The following is a 14,173-nucleotide window of genomic DNA, read 5'->3' on the forward strand; positions in this document are numbered from 1 at the left end:
ATTGATCAGGCTTATGGGGGTTTTGGTTATTAGATCGGCTATATCTCTAGGAAATATGTCCTTGATTTTGTTCCTATCCCAACCCTCCCCTTCTCTTATCAGCTCACTCACTCTTCTAATACCGTCTACTCCGCCTCTCCCCAATTTTCCTTGTCCCATCCACCCGATTGTCTTCGCAAATGTCTACCTCCGCTCCATTCCCTATACTCTATCTTCCCTTCCTTCTAAGAAATTCCCTTCCTTCCAGTAGGCTTTTCCATATCCACGATGCGTTTCTTCCTTCTCTCGCCTCCCATAGGCTGCAATTCGGGTAATAAATAGCCTTTAGTGTCCGAACCCATATAGCATCCTCCTCCTTTAATAGCCTCCATGCTTGTTTAGCCAAGTGTGCTATGTTTTGGCATTCTAAATCCTTGAACCCCAAGCCTCCATTTATTTTGCTCCTTGTCATTTTTGTCCAACTCTTCCGGTGAATGCTTCTTTCCTTTCCATTGTTTCTCCACCAGAATCTGGTTATTGCTGCTTCAATTTTCTTACAAAAGAATTTAAGAAATTTAATGATATTCATGGCATAGACAGGAATTGCCTGTTTTACTGCTTTTATCAAAACCTCCTTTCCGACTTAATTTAATAATTTCTCCTTCCATCCTTGCATCTTGTCTAGAATTTCCTTCTGTATCCACTCCAATGCCTTATTCTTGGATCTTTCCCATCTTGCTTGGAGTCCTAGGTATCTTCCCGGATCCTCCCAAGAATTCATTCCAGTGATCTCCTCAATGTTCACCCTCCTTTGTATTGGTACCTGCCTTCCAAAAATCAGCTCGAACTTGTCCGTGTTAATTCTCTGTCCTGATGCCTCTGTATATTTATTTATAATCTGGATAAGTTGATAAATCTCCTCTTATTGCGCCCCTGCAAAAATAATACAATCATCAGCGAATAAGAGGTGAGTAATGATCGGTGCTGTTGGAGCAAGCCTAATTCCGGAAATGAGATTTTTCCTCCTAGCCTTTTCCACGAGGACAGTAAAACTCTCAATAGCCAAAATAAATAAATAGGGCGATAGGGGATCTCCTTGCCTGAGCCCTCTCTGTGGATAAATCTTGGTTGACAACTTACCATTTATTTTGAATCTATAACTAGCAGTTTTTACACAACTCATCATCAATCTGACCCACTCTTTGCTAAAACCGAACTCTTCCATTACCCTTTGTAGGAAATTCCATTCCAGCCTATCATATGCCTTGTTCATATCCAACTTGATGGCCATGTCATTGCTTCCATGATTTCCTTTTTTGTTTAATTTATGAAAAGCTTCCTGTACTATTACTATATTATCCTGTATGCAGTCTTTCTTTTACAAAGGCACTCTGAACTGGAGAAATAATAGTATCTAATACTTTTCTTAACCTCCCCATCAAGACCCTCGTAACAATCTTGTACATGAAACTGCAACAGCTTATATGTCTAAGTTGATTCAGCCTTTCCGGTTGACTCGTTTTGGGTATCAACACAACCGTTGTTTCTCCCAAGTCTCCCGGTAAGTTGCCTTCTCCAAAAATTTGTTTGACTACCCCACACACTTCTTTTCTCAAAATATCCCAGTGTTGTTGAAAAAATAATCCATTTAATCCATCTGGGCCCGGAGCTTTTATACCCCCATGCTAAACACCGCTTCCTTAATTTCTTCATCCGTGATGTTTGCCATTAACTCCTCATTCATCTCTCTTGTAACTTTCTTAGAAATTTCTGTTACGCACTCTTCCAGGTTCCTATCTCCTTCCGAAGTAAATAGCTTAGTGAAATGTCTTTCTACCAATCTCATTATATTTGCTTCCCCTTGTATCCACTGTCCTGTCTCATCTCTCAGTTTGTCAATTCTATTCCTAATTCTTCTCTGAATAGTTGTTGCATGAAAGAAGGCTGTATTTTTATCACCCCACTTTAACCATTTCAGCCTTGATCTTTGCCCCCAATATTTCTCTTCTGTTTCCAGAGCTCTGATATTTGGTTTTTTAAATCACTTTTCCTTCTCTGCTCTTCTTCCGTCATACCTGCCTCTTGAATTAGATGTAGCTCTCTTTTCTTCCTTTCTATTTCTTTATCTGCTCTCTTGAACTTCCTACTGCTTCATTCCATCAGCTCCCTTTTGCACCTGTTCCTCTTTTTTGTGAATTGATTCCAGCAATCTCCATTTCCTTCATCCATTTGCCAGCTCCTCTTGATCACCTCTTTACACTCCTCATGTTCTTCCCAATAGGCCTCAAACTTGAACTCTTTTTTTATCCGGACTCGCCGCTGTGTATCTAAAATTTAGGCACAATGATCTGAACTCACAGTCGAAAATGCTCTTAAGGTGATATCTTGGTATATTTGCAACTATTTCTAATTCACTAACACTCTATCTAGTCTTTCTCTAGTGATAATGTTATTTCTAGGATTACTAAACCATGTATATTTACTGCCTTTAAGATCAACATCTATTAAACCATTATCATCTACAAATCTTCTGAAAATTTTTAAATAAATTCTTGATTGTGGATAAATGCCTACCTTCTCATCTTGGCTTAAAATATCATTAAAGTCTCCTAAATACCCGAAAAACACACTTTTTTTTTGGACTTGGAGAAACACACTTTTTTTTTTTTGGTTTCCCACGGTATCCCCCAGCTCGGCAGGCCAAGGACTAATCCGCCGCGGTACTGAGCTCCATTTAAGGGTTTGCCGCTGGCCAATGGGTTGCTGCATGCACAAGGCGGGATTCGAACCCCCGACACTTGCTTAAGCGGACTAGTGAGCTAACCACTAGACCAACCCAACTTGGTTTGGAGAAACACACTTTACTTAGAACAAAAGTGGCACAATGTCAAATATCAAAGCCCAAGTTAAGCTCGAGAGCCCACTTGGATATAGGACTTCTCGATACATCCAAGATTGTTATTAATGGCAAAGTCGTGAATTCTCTCAAAACATTTCATCTAAATTTTTTCTGCCTAGCTTAAATATATTTTATTTTGTAATTCTCGTACTTTATTTGATACTTTTGTAATTATTATTTTTGTCGTATAAATAAATCTGAGTATACAAGAAATAATATAAAACACTTATGATTATATTGTATATTATTTATTCCGTATGCCTTTGCTTTTGCTTTATTGTATTTAAAACCGAGCAAGATACAGATACTAAGGGAGTACAATGTTGATTAATCTATTTTGCAAAAGAAGACATTTCTCAACTCTATATATTTTTGAAAAAAATATGAACCCTAATGCCTATGAGGGACAATCGCGAGAATGAACGCATATACATACATCATGAGATTTTCTTTTCGCACATAGTCCTTGTCCTTCCTGATAGCGATAAACACATATGAGATTGCATTGAGATACATGACAAGGATTAAGATACAGCTCTTTCAAACATAATACCCCTTCCGCACTTGGCATAGAAACTACAAAAATTAAAGAAAAGAAACAAAAAAATAGTTATGAGAAATTAATAATAATAATAATAATAATAATAATAATAATAATAATAATAATTCATTTTTGAAAACTTTCTTAACATTTGTATATAGGTATGCTCTAAATATATATTGTACCAGAAATAATTAAAATAAGGGCGAAAATTGCAGCATAGGAAATCTTAGCCATCGTATTAAGGCATAAACCCTTATGGCTTGGATATTACTATTGCAGAGTGACTTCTATCTGTTATTAGTGGGCTTTAGATGGTTTGTGCCAATATAAATAGGAGTCTTTGGAATCTCTGCCTCAGTTAGAACAGAGAATTTATACTCAACCATTACTTGTATTGTATTCCAACAATGCTTACATACATTTTCTCTCTCTGGCTTAGTCACATTCTTATCCTATTACAAACTCAAATATGGTATCCAGAGTCACGTTCATGATGCACCATTGAATTTTTACAAACATGCATTCATTTTTTTTTATTTTCTTTCCCTTTTTCTTTTGTATTCCATTAATTTTCAAATCTTTTTTCAATTCATTAATTTTCTTTCCTTATTTTCTGCATCTTTCTTCGATCATCATCGCCAAATCTGCACCGCTAAATTTGTGGGTTTTAGTAGAGCGGGATGAGCAGATTTATTGGACTAAAGGTTATTTTTTTTATTAAACAAAAGAGCTATTAGTGCTACAAAAATTAACAATTATATAATTTTTAAATGTATTTTTTATTTTTTTGTTATTAATTTTATTTATTTTATTCTACAATTTCATATATATGTTTAAACTATATGATTTATTTTTTAAAATAATGATGATTCTATTGACAATTATTGTTTTAAACAATTATATTGAAGTTAAAATTTAAAAAAAATAATAAAAAAATTATATTATAATCCAACTATTTTTTATTTTTATTACATTTTTAATAATATTTTTTATTAATTTTTTTTCAAAGAGTTAAGCGGGCTACTCTGCCAATCCACTATAAAGCGTACGGATTAATATTTTAAACCCACATTACTTGGCCTACCCCATTTTTGGAGCGGGATAGGACGAGACAGGCTACCCGCTTTACCGCTCCTAATCACCATCATGATCTTGTTTCTCACTCTATCACCTTTCATCACCAAAACTGCTCCAATTCTACTCAAATTCTAGTTGACATTAATTCATTTGTTCATCCTTCTTTGCAATGGAACTTGTAGTAGCATCTTCAAGGTCCTAAGATCGAGTCTCAATAGGAGCTATTTTGGAGTTATTCATAATTTCTCTTCCGCACATCCCCTAGTGGACCAGAGAATCAACGTGTGTCAACAATCGATTTACAAACTCATTCACACGCAGTTCACATGAAAAGAAGATCGGTTTTTGACCAAATTGAACGGTTCAAATATATGGTCTAATAATTGATTTGGGCTAATTTCGAAGTCGATGTATTGATTTTTCGGTCGATTGGTCCAATTTTAATAACTATGACACCAGAAGATCTAGGATTTTGTATCTGGTATGCGTCATTGCATTGTTCTCTCTCCTCTTTGTCGTTCAATCCTTTCGCTTCTAAGGTAATTAATCACAATCATTCTCCATTAATCTCTGATTAATGATGATTCAAAATTTCTCACCCTATCTGTTGCATGTGATTCTTAGCTTCATCCCAAATTACACTTTTCCAGGTTCCCTTATTTCAGATCACATTAGAGAGTAAATTAGTGTCTTCTCAAACTTCCGGTCCAAAGGTCAACAATGTGTGATAGCTACCCATTCTTTTTCTTTCTTTGTTTTTTAATTTGTTTTGGTTTTTTTTTAGATGGTCCTATGGGTTTGTTTATACTAGATCTATTGGTAGTGTAGCTAGCTGATAAACCCCGTTTTGAGGATTTATCTTGTGTTGAATTTAGAGTACTTTGATAACCTTTCCTCACATTTATTCAATGAATTAGCATGATTTTGTGATTGTCTCCTTATTTGTACTTAGATGTGAAAACATGCTTTTTAGGCCTTTAACTTGATGATTTTAATCTTCCTTTGATTTCACTAGATGTCTTGATGTGTTTGTTAGTGATTTCAGATTGAAAAGGATAGGAATGGATCAACTGAGTGAAGAGAAAAGCATGCAAAGTGGAGAAGATCATGAAAAGCCAAAGAGTTGAACTCGCCCATGGACGTGCGCGTGCACCTGCGAAATGGCCCATGGACGCGTACGCATGCTATGCGCGTATGCGTCGGTGCTGATATATGATTTTTTAATGAATTCGCACCCAACAAATTCTGAGGAGTTGTGGGGCCCAATCCCAACCAACTTTGGCGCCAAAGATGCTATTTAAAGCCAAGGATTGAAGAGCAAAAGGGGGATTCCAATCATACACACACATTAGGATTAGTTTAGAGTTAGTTTTAGAGAGAGAAACTCTCACTTCTCTCTAGGATTAGGATTAGGATTAGGTTTAGTTCTTAGATCTAGATTTAGATTCATTCTTTCTTCTACTTCTATCTTCTCAATTCCTTGTAGTTACATTCATTCTTCTTCCATTCTTTTGTTGTAATCTCTTTTATGTTGTTCTTGTATTTTGTTGTAGATCTACTTTTGTTTCTTCTACTCTCTTTCAATTCAATCAAGGTAATTCATAATAAATGTGTTTCTTTTGATTGTTGTTGTTAATTCTTTTCAATAATTGTTGTTAGATTCTATTCTTGTTATCAATCTACTATGCGTTTCTTTTGTACCTTCCAAGTATTTGATGAAATGCTTGGTTGGGTTTTACTGTAGGTTTTGTTCCTCTTGGCCTAGGTAGAGTAATTAGTGACTCTTGAGTTATCTAATTCCTTTGTTGATTGATAATTAGAAGTTGCTAATTGATTTAAATGCCTCTAAAGCTAGTCTTTCCTTTAGGAGTTGATTAGGACTTGAGGAGTCAAATTGATTCATCCACTTGACTTTCCTCCATGGTTAGAGGTTAACTAAGTAGGAGCAATGGACAATTTGTTATCACAATTGAGGAAGATAACTAGGATAGGACTTCTAGTTCTCATATCTTGCCAAGAGCTTTGTTAGTTGTTAGTTTATTTTCTTTGCCATTTATATTTCTTGTCTAAAATCTTAAAAATCCCAAATATAACTCACAACCAATAACAAGACACTTCATCACAATTCCTAGGGAGAACGACCCGAGGTTCAATACTTCGGTTTATAAATTTTAGGGGTTTGTTTTAGTGACAAACAACTTTTTGTATGAAAAGATTATTGATTGGTTTAGAAACTATACTTGCAACGAGAATTCATTTGTGAAATTCTATACCATTGGTGGACGAAATTGTGATTCAATTGTTATTCCATTTTGCAAAATTCATTGCTTTTCATTCCCTGGTAATGGCGCCAAAAACATGATGCCAATACCATAGTTCACAACTCCGTTCAACTAACCAGCAAGTGTATTGGGTCGTCCAAGTAATAAACCTTACGTGAGTAAGGGTCGATCCCACAGAGATTGTTGACATGAAGCAAGCTATGGTCACCTTGTAAATCTCAGTTAGGCAGATTAAATTGGTTTATGGGTTTTCAAAAATAGAAATAAGAAAATAGAAAATAAAAAAAGGGATAGAATACTTATGCAGATTCATTGGTGGGAATTTCAAATAAGCTAATGGAGATACTGTATGGCTCAAGGACGCCTGCTTTCCTACTGCTTCATCTCAATCCTTCTTACTCATTTCCATGGCAAGCTGTGTATAGGGGTTCACCATCAGCGGTGGCTACTTTCAATCCTCTCGGGAAAATGATCCTCTGCGGCTGTCACTCGCATGGCTAATCGTCTGGAGGCATCACCCATGGTTGATGGCTACATCCCATCCTCGCAGTGAAAACTACGCTCACGCGCTCTGTCACAGCACGGCTAATCACTGGTTGGTTCCTGCGCCTACTGGAATAGAATCCCTTGATTCTTTTGCGTCTGTCACTAACGCCCAGCACTTGCAAGTTTGAAGTACGTCACAGTCATTCATTACCGGAATCCTACTCGGAATACCACAGACAAGGTTAGACTTTCCGGATTCCCAGGATCCTACTCGGAATACCACAGACAAGGTAAGACTTTCCGGATCCTCATAAATGCCGCCATCTATCTAGCTTATACCACGAATATTCTGTTGGGGAATCTAAGAGATACACATTCAAGCTCTGTTGCATGTAGAACGGAAGTGGTTGTCAATCACGTGCGTTCATAAGTGAGAATGATAATGAGGGTTACTTATCATCACATTCACCATGTTCTTGGGTACGAATGAATATCTTGGAATAAGAATAAGAGAGATTTGAATAAAAGATAATAGAATTGCATTAATACTTGAGGTACAACAGAGCTCCACACCCTTAATCTATGGTGTGCAGAAACTCCACTGTTGAAAATACATAAGTAAAAGGTTCAGGCATGGCCGAATGGCCAGCCCCCAAAACGTGATCAAAGACCTAAAGTGATCAAAGATATCTAATACAATAGATAAATGTTCTATTTATAATAAACTAGCTCCTAGGGTTTACATGAGTAAGTAATTGATGCATAAATCCACTTCCGGGGCCCACTTGGTGTATGCTTGGGCTGAGCTTGATTAATCCACGAGCTGAGGCTTCTCTTGGAGTTGAACTCCGAGTTATGACGTGTTTTGGGCGTTCAACTCTGGATCATGATGTTTTTCTGGCGTTTAACTCCAGACAGCAGCATGTACTTGGCGTTCAACGCCAAGTTACGTCGTCAATCTTCGAATAAAGTATGAACTATTATATATTGCTGGAAAGCTCTGGATGTATACTTTCCAACGCCGTTGAGAGCGCGCCATTTGGAGTTCTGTAGCTCCAGAAAATCCATTTCGAGTGCAGGGAGGTCAGATTCCAACAGCATCAGCAGTCCTTTTGTCAGCCTTCTTCAGAGTTTTGCTCAAGTCCCTCAATTTCAGCCAGAATTTACCTGAAATCACAGAAAAACACACAAACTCATAGTAAAGTCCAGAAATGTGAATTTAACATAAAAACTAATGAAAACATCCCTAAAAGTAGCTCAAACCTACTAAAAACTACCTAAAAACAATGCCAAAAAGCGTATAAATTATCCGCTCATCACAACACCAAACTTAAATTGTTGCTTGTCCCCAAGCAACTAAAAATCAAATAGGATAAAAGAAGAGAATATACTATAAATTCCAGAATATCAATGAATATTAATTTAATTAGATGAGCGGGACTTGTAGCTTTTTTGCTTCTGAATAGTTTTGGCATCTCACTTTTTCCTTTGAAGTTCAGAGTGATTGGCGTCTCTGGGAACTCAGAATTTCGGATAGTGTTATTGACTTTCCTAGTTAAGCATGTTGATTCTTGAACACAGCTACTTATGAGTCTTGGCCGTGGCCCTAAGCACTTTGTTTTCCAGTATTACCACCGGATACATCAATGCCACAGACACATAACTGGGTGAACCTTTTCAGATTGTGACTCAGCTTTGCTAGAGTCCCCAATTAGTGGTGTCCAGAGCTCTTAAGCACACTCTTTTGCCTTGGATCACGACTTTAACCACTTAGTCTCAAGCTTTTCACTTGGACCTTCATGACACAAACACATGGTTAGGGACAGCTTGATTTAGCCGCTTAGGCCTGGATTTTATTTCCTTGGGCCCTCCTATCCATTGATGCTCAAAGCCTTGGATTCTTTTTACCCTTGCCTTTTGGTTTTAAGGGCTATTGGCTTTTTCTACTGCTCCTTCTTTTTCTTTCTATTTTTTTTCGCCACTTTTTTTTTTTTTCGCAAGCTTCCTTTTTCACTGCTTTTTCTTGCTTCAAGAATCAATTTCATGATTTTTCAGATCATCAATAACATTTCTCTTTGTTCATCATTCTTTCAAGAGCCAACAATTTTAACACTCATAAACAACAAGATCAAAAATATGCACTGTTCAAGCATTCATTCAGAAAACAAAAAGTATTGCCACCACATCAATATAATTAAATTAAATTCAAGGATAAATTCAAAATTCATGTACTTCTTGTTCTTTTGAATTAAAACATTTTTCATTTAAGAGAGGTGAAGGATTAATGGATTTTATTCATAGCTTTAAGGCATGGTTACATACTAATGATCATGAAATAAAGACACAAAACATAAATAAACACAATACTAAAAACCGAAAACAGAAAGAAAAATTAAAGAACAAGGAATGAATCCACCTCTAGTGGCGTCTTCTTCTTGAAGGACCAATGATGTTCTTAAGCTCTTCTATGTCCCTTCCTTGCCTTTGTTGCTCCTCCCTCATTGCTCTTTGATCTTCTCTTATTTCTTGGAGAATGATGGAGTGCTCATGATGTTCCACCCTTAATTGTTCAACATTATGGCTCAAATCTTCTAAGGAGGTGTTGAGTTGCTCCCAATAGTTGTTGGGAGGAAAGTGCATTCCTTGAGGCATCTCAGGAATTTGTTGATGATGAGCTTCCTCATGCGTTTCTTAAGGGCCGTGAGGAACTTCTCTTGCTTGCTCCATCCTTTTCTTGGTGATGGGCTTGTCTTCTTCAATGGAGACATCTCCTTCTATGATAACTCCAGCTGAGTAACATAGATGGCAAATAAGGTGAGGGAAGGCTAGCCGTGCCATGGGTGAGGACTTGTCGGCTATTTTGTAGAGTTCATTGGAGATGACCTCATGAACTTCTACTTCCTCTCCAATCATGATGCTATGGATCATAATGGCCCGATCCACAGTAACTTCAGATCGGTTGCTAGTAGGAATGATGGACCTTTGGATGAACTCCAACCATCCTCTAGCCACAGGCTTGAGATCCAGTCTTCTTAGTTGAACTGGCTTGCCTTTGGAGTCTATTCTCCACTGAGCTCCTTCTACACATATATCCGTAAGGACTTGGTCCAACCTTTGATTAAAGTTGACCCTTCTAGTGTAGGGGCGTTCATCTCCTTGCATCATAGGCAAGTGAAACGCCAACCTCACATTTTCCGGACTAAAATCTAAGTATTTCCCCCGAACCATTGTGAGATAGTTCTTTGGATTCGGGTTCATACTTTGATCATGGTTCCTAGTGATCCATGCATTGGCATAGAACTCTTGAACCATCAATATTCCAACTTGTTGCATGGGGTTGGTTAAGACTTTCCAACCTCTTCTTTGGATTTCATGTCGGATTTCCGGATACTCATTCTTTTTGAGCTTGAAAGGGACCTCGGGGATCACCTTCTTCTTTGCCACAACATCATAGAAGTGGTCTTGATGGCTCTTGGAGATGAATCTTTCCTTCTCCCATGACTCGGAGGTGGAAGTTTTTGTCTTCCCTTTCCCTTTTTTAGAGGATACTCCAGCCTTAGGTGCCATTGATGGTAATGAAAAAACAAAAAGCTTATGCTTTTACCACACCAAACTTAAAATTTTGCTCGCCCTCGAGCAAGAAAGAAAAGAAGAGTAGAAGAAGAAGAAGAGAATATGGGAGAAAGGGGAAGAAGTAGGTTCGGCTATGTGGGAGAAGAAGGGGTTGTGTTGTGTGAAAAATGAAGTAGAAGGGAAGGGTATTTATAGGGAGAGGGAGGGTGGGTATTCGGCCATTTTGGGTGGGAATAGGTGGGAAAGTGAATTTGAATTTTATGAAGGTAGGTGGGGTTTATGGGGAAGAGTGGGTTGATGTGAATGGTGAATGGGGAAATTGGGAAGAGGAATTGAGGTGATTGGTGAAGGTTTTTGGGAAATGTGATATGGGAAAGAGTGAAATGAGATTTGGATTAGGAAAGTGTGATTAGGATTAAAAGAAAAAGGTGGGAATATGGTAGGTGGGGATCCTGTGGGGTCCACAGATCCTGAGGTGAAAAGAAATACCATTCCTTCACCATATAGGCATGTAAATTGCCTTCGTGCACCATTCTGGCGTTCAAACGCCCATTGGTGCACGTTCTGGGCGTTCAACGCCCATGTAATGCATGTTTCTGGCGTTGAACGCCAGTTTCATGCTTGTTGCTGGCGTTTAACGCCAGCTTGTCTCCTCCAGGCACATTCCTGGCGTTCAGCGCCAGGATGTTGCTTGTTTCTGGCGTTCAGCGCCAGAATGGTGCTCTGTTCTGGCGTTGAACGCCAGCCAGATGCATCTTACTGGCGTTGAACGCCAGTCTGCGCTACCTCCAGGGTGAACAATTTTTTTCTTCTGTTTTTGACTCTGTTTTTAATTTTTTTTTATTTTTTCGTGACTCCTCATGATCATGTACCTAATTAAACACAAAAATAACAAAGAAACAAAATAAAATAAAATTAGATAAATAAAATTGGGTTGCCTCCCAACAAGCGCTTCTTTAATGTCAATAGCTTGACAGTGGCTCTCATGGAGCCACTAGGTGATCAGGTCAATTTTAGTGTGTAATCCCAACACCAAACTTAGAGTTTGGATATGGAGTTTGAACACCAAACTTAGAGTTTGGTTGTGGCCTCACAACACCAAACTTAGAGTTTGACTGTGTGGGCTCTTCTTGACTCTGAACTGAGAGAAGTTCTTCCTGCTTACTCTCTTTTGTCACAGAGGGATGGCCATGTGCCTTAAACACAAGGTAGTCCCCATTTAATTGAAGAACTAACTCACCTCTGTTGACATCTATCACAGCTCCTGCTGTGGCTAGGAAAGGTCTTCCTAGGATGATGCATTCATCATCTTCCTTCCTAGTGTCTAGGATTATGAAATCAGCAGGGATGTAAAGGCCTTCAACCTTTACTAGCACGTCCTCTACTATTCCATAAGCTTGTCTCATGGACTTGTCTGCCAATTGTAATGAGAACAAGGCAGGTTGTACCTCAATGATCCCCAGCTTCTCCATTACAGAGAGTGGCATAAGATTTATCCCTGATCCCAGATCACATAGAGCTTTTTCAAAGCTCATGGTGCCAATGGTACAAGGTATTAAGAACTTGCCAGGATCTTGTTTCTTTTGAGGTAGAGTTTTCTAAATCCAAGTATCTAGTTCACTAATGAGCAAGGGAGGTTTACTTTCCCAAGTCTCATTACCAAACAACTTGTCATTCAGCTTCATGATAGCTCCTAAGTACTGAGCAACTTGCTCTCCAGTCACATCTTCATCCTCTTCAGAGGAAGAATAGTCTTCAGAGCTCATGAATGGCAGAAGGAGATTTAATGGAATTTCTATGGTCTCTATATGAGCCTCAGATTCCTCTGGATCCTTAATAGGAAACTCTTTCTTGCTTGAAGGACGTCCCAGGAGGTCTTCCTCACTAGGATTTTCGTCCTCTTCCTCCCTAGTGCATTCGGCCACTTTGATCAAATCAATGGCCTTGCACTCTCCTTTTGGATTCTCTTCTGTATTGCTTGGGAGAGTACTGGGAGGAGTTTCAATGATTTTCTTACTCAGCTGGCCTACTTGTGCCTCCAAATTTCTAATGGAGGATCTTGTTTCATTCATGAAACTGAAAGTTGCTTTTGACAGATCAGAGACTATATTGGCTAAATTAGAAGTGTTTTGTTCAGAATTCTCTGTCTGTTGCTGAGAAGATGATGGATATGGCTTACTATTGCTCAGCCTATTGCATCCACCATTGTTAAAGCCTTGTTGAGGCTTTTGTTGATCCTTCCCGGAGAAATTTGGATGATTTCTCCATGATGGATTATAGGTGTTTCCATAAGGTTCACCCATATAATTAACCTCTACCATGGCAGGATTCTCAGGATCATAAGCTTCTTCAGAAGCTACCTCTCTAGTACTGTTGGATGCATGTTGCAATCCATTCAGATTTTGAGAGATAATGTTGACCTGTTGAGTCAACATTTTGTTCTGAGCCAATATGGCATTCAGAGCATCAATTTCAAGAACTCCTTTCTTCTGAGGTATCCCATTATTCACGGAATTTCTCTCAGAGGTATACATGAACTGGTTGTTTGCAACCATGTCAATGAGTTCTTGAGCCTCTTCAGGCGTTTTCTTCAGGTGAATAGATCCACCTGCAGAATGGTCCAATGACATTTTCGAAAATTCAGAGAGACCATAATAGAATATATCTAATAGGGTCCATTCTGAAAACATGTCAGATGGACATCTTTTGGTCAACTGCTTGTATCTTTCCCAAGCTTCATAGAGGGATTCACCATCTTTTTGTTTGAAGGTTTGAACATCCACTCTCAGCTTGCTCAGCTTTTGAGGAGGAAAAAATTTATCCAAGAAAGCAGTGACCAGCTTATCCCAGGAATCCAGGCTATCCTTAGGTTGTGAATCCAACCATATTCTAGCTCTGTCTCTTACAGCAAAAGGGAAAAGCATGAGTCTGTAGACTTCAGGATTAACTCCATTCGTCTTTACAGTCTCACAGATCTGCAAGAACTCAGTTAAAAACTGATAAGGATCTTCAGATGGAAGTCCATAAAACTTGCAGTTCTGTTGCATTAGTGCAACTAGCTGAGGTTTCAGCTCAAAGTTATTGGCTCCAATGGCAGGAATGGAGATGCTTCTTCCATCAAACTTGGACGTTGGCTTTGTGAAGTCACCAAGCATTCTCCTTGCATTATTATTATTATTATTTTCGGCTGCCATCTCCTTCTCTTGTTCGAAATTTTCTGAAAGGTTACCTTTAGAATAATTTAATTTAGCTTCTCTTAATTTTCTCTTCAGAGTCCTTTCAGGTTCTGGATCAACTTCAACAAGAGTGCCTTTTTCCCTGTTCCTGCTCATA

At 38.3% G+C, this 14,173-nt stretch overlaps 1 non-coding gene across 1 annotated transcript; it reads left to right on the plus strand.

The window, feature by feature from the left end:
* Positions 1–13,528: 13,528 nt before the first annotated feature.
* On the plus strand, positions 13,529–13,632 carry LOC112704616 (small nucleolar RNA R71). Its single transcript, XR_003155233.1, has one exon. It is a non-coding gene; the product is annotated as a small nucleolar RNA R71 (small nucleolar RNA).
* Positions 13,633–14,173: the final 541 nt, after the last annotated feature.

This window comes from Arachis hypogaea, chromosome 7 (assembly GCF_003086295.3).
Source record: "Arachis hypogaea cultivar Tifrunner chromosome 7, arahy.Tifrunner.gnm2.J5K5, whole genome shotgun sequence".
Taxonomy (NCBI): domain Eukaryota; kingdom Viridiplantae; phylum Streptophyta; class Magnoliopsida; order Fabales; family Fabaceae; genus Arachis; species Arachis hypogaea.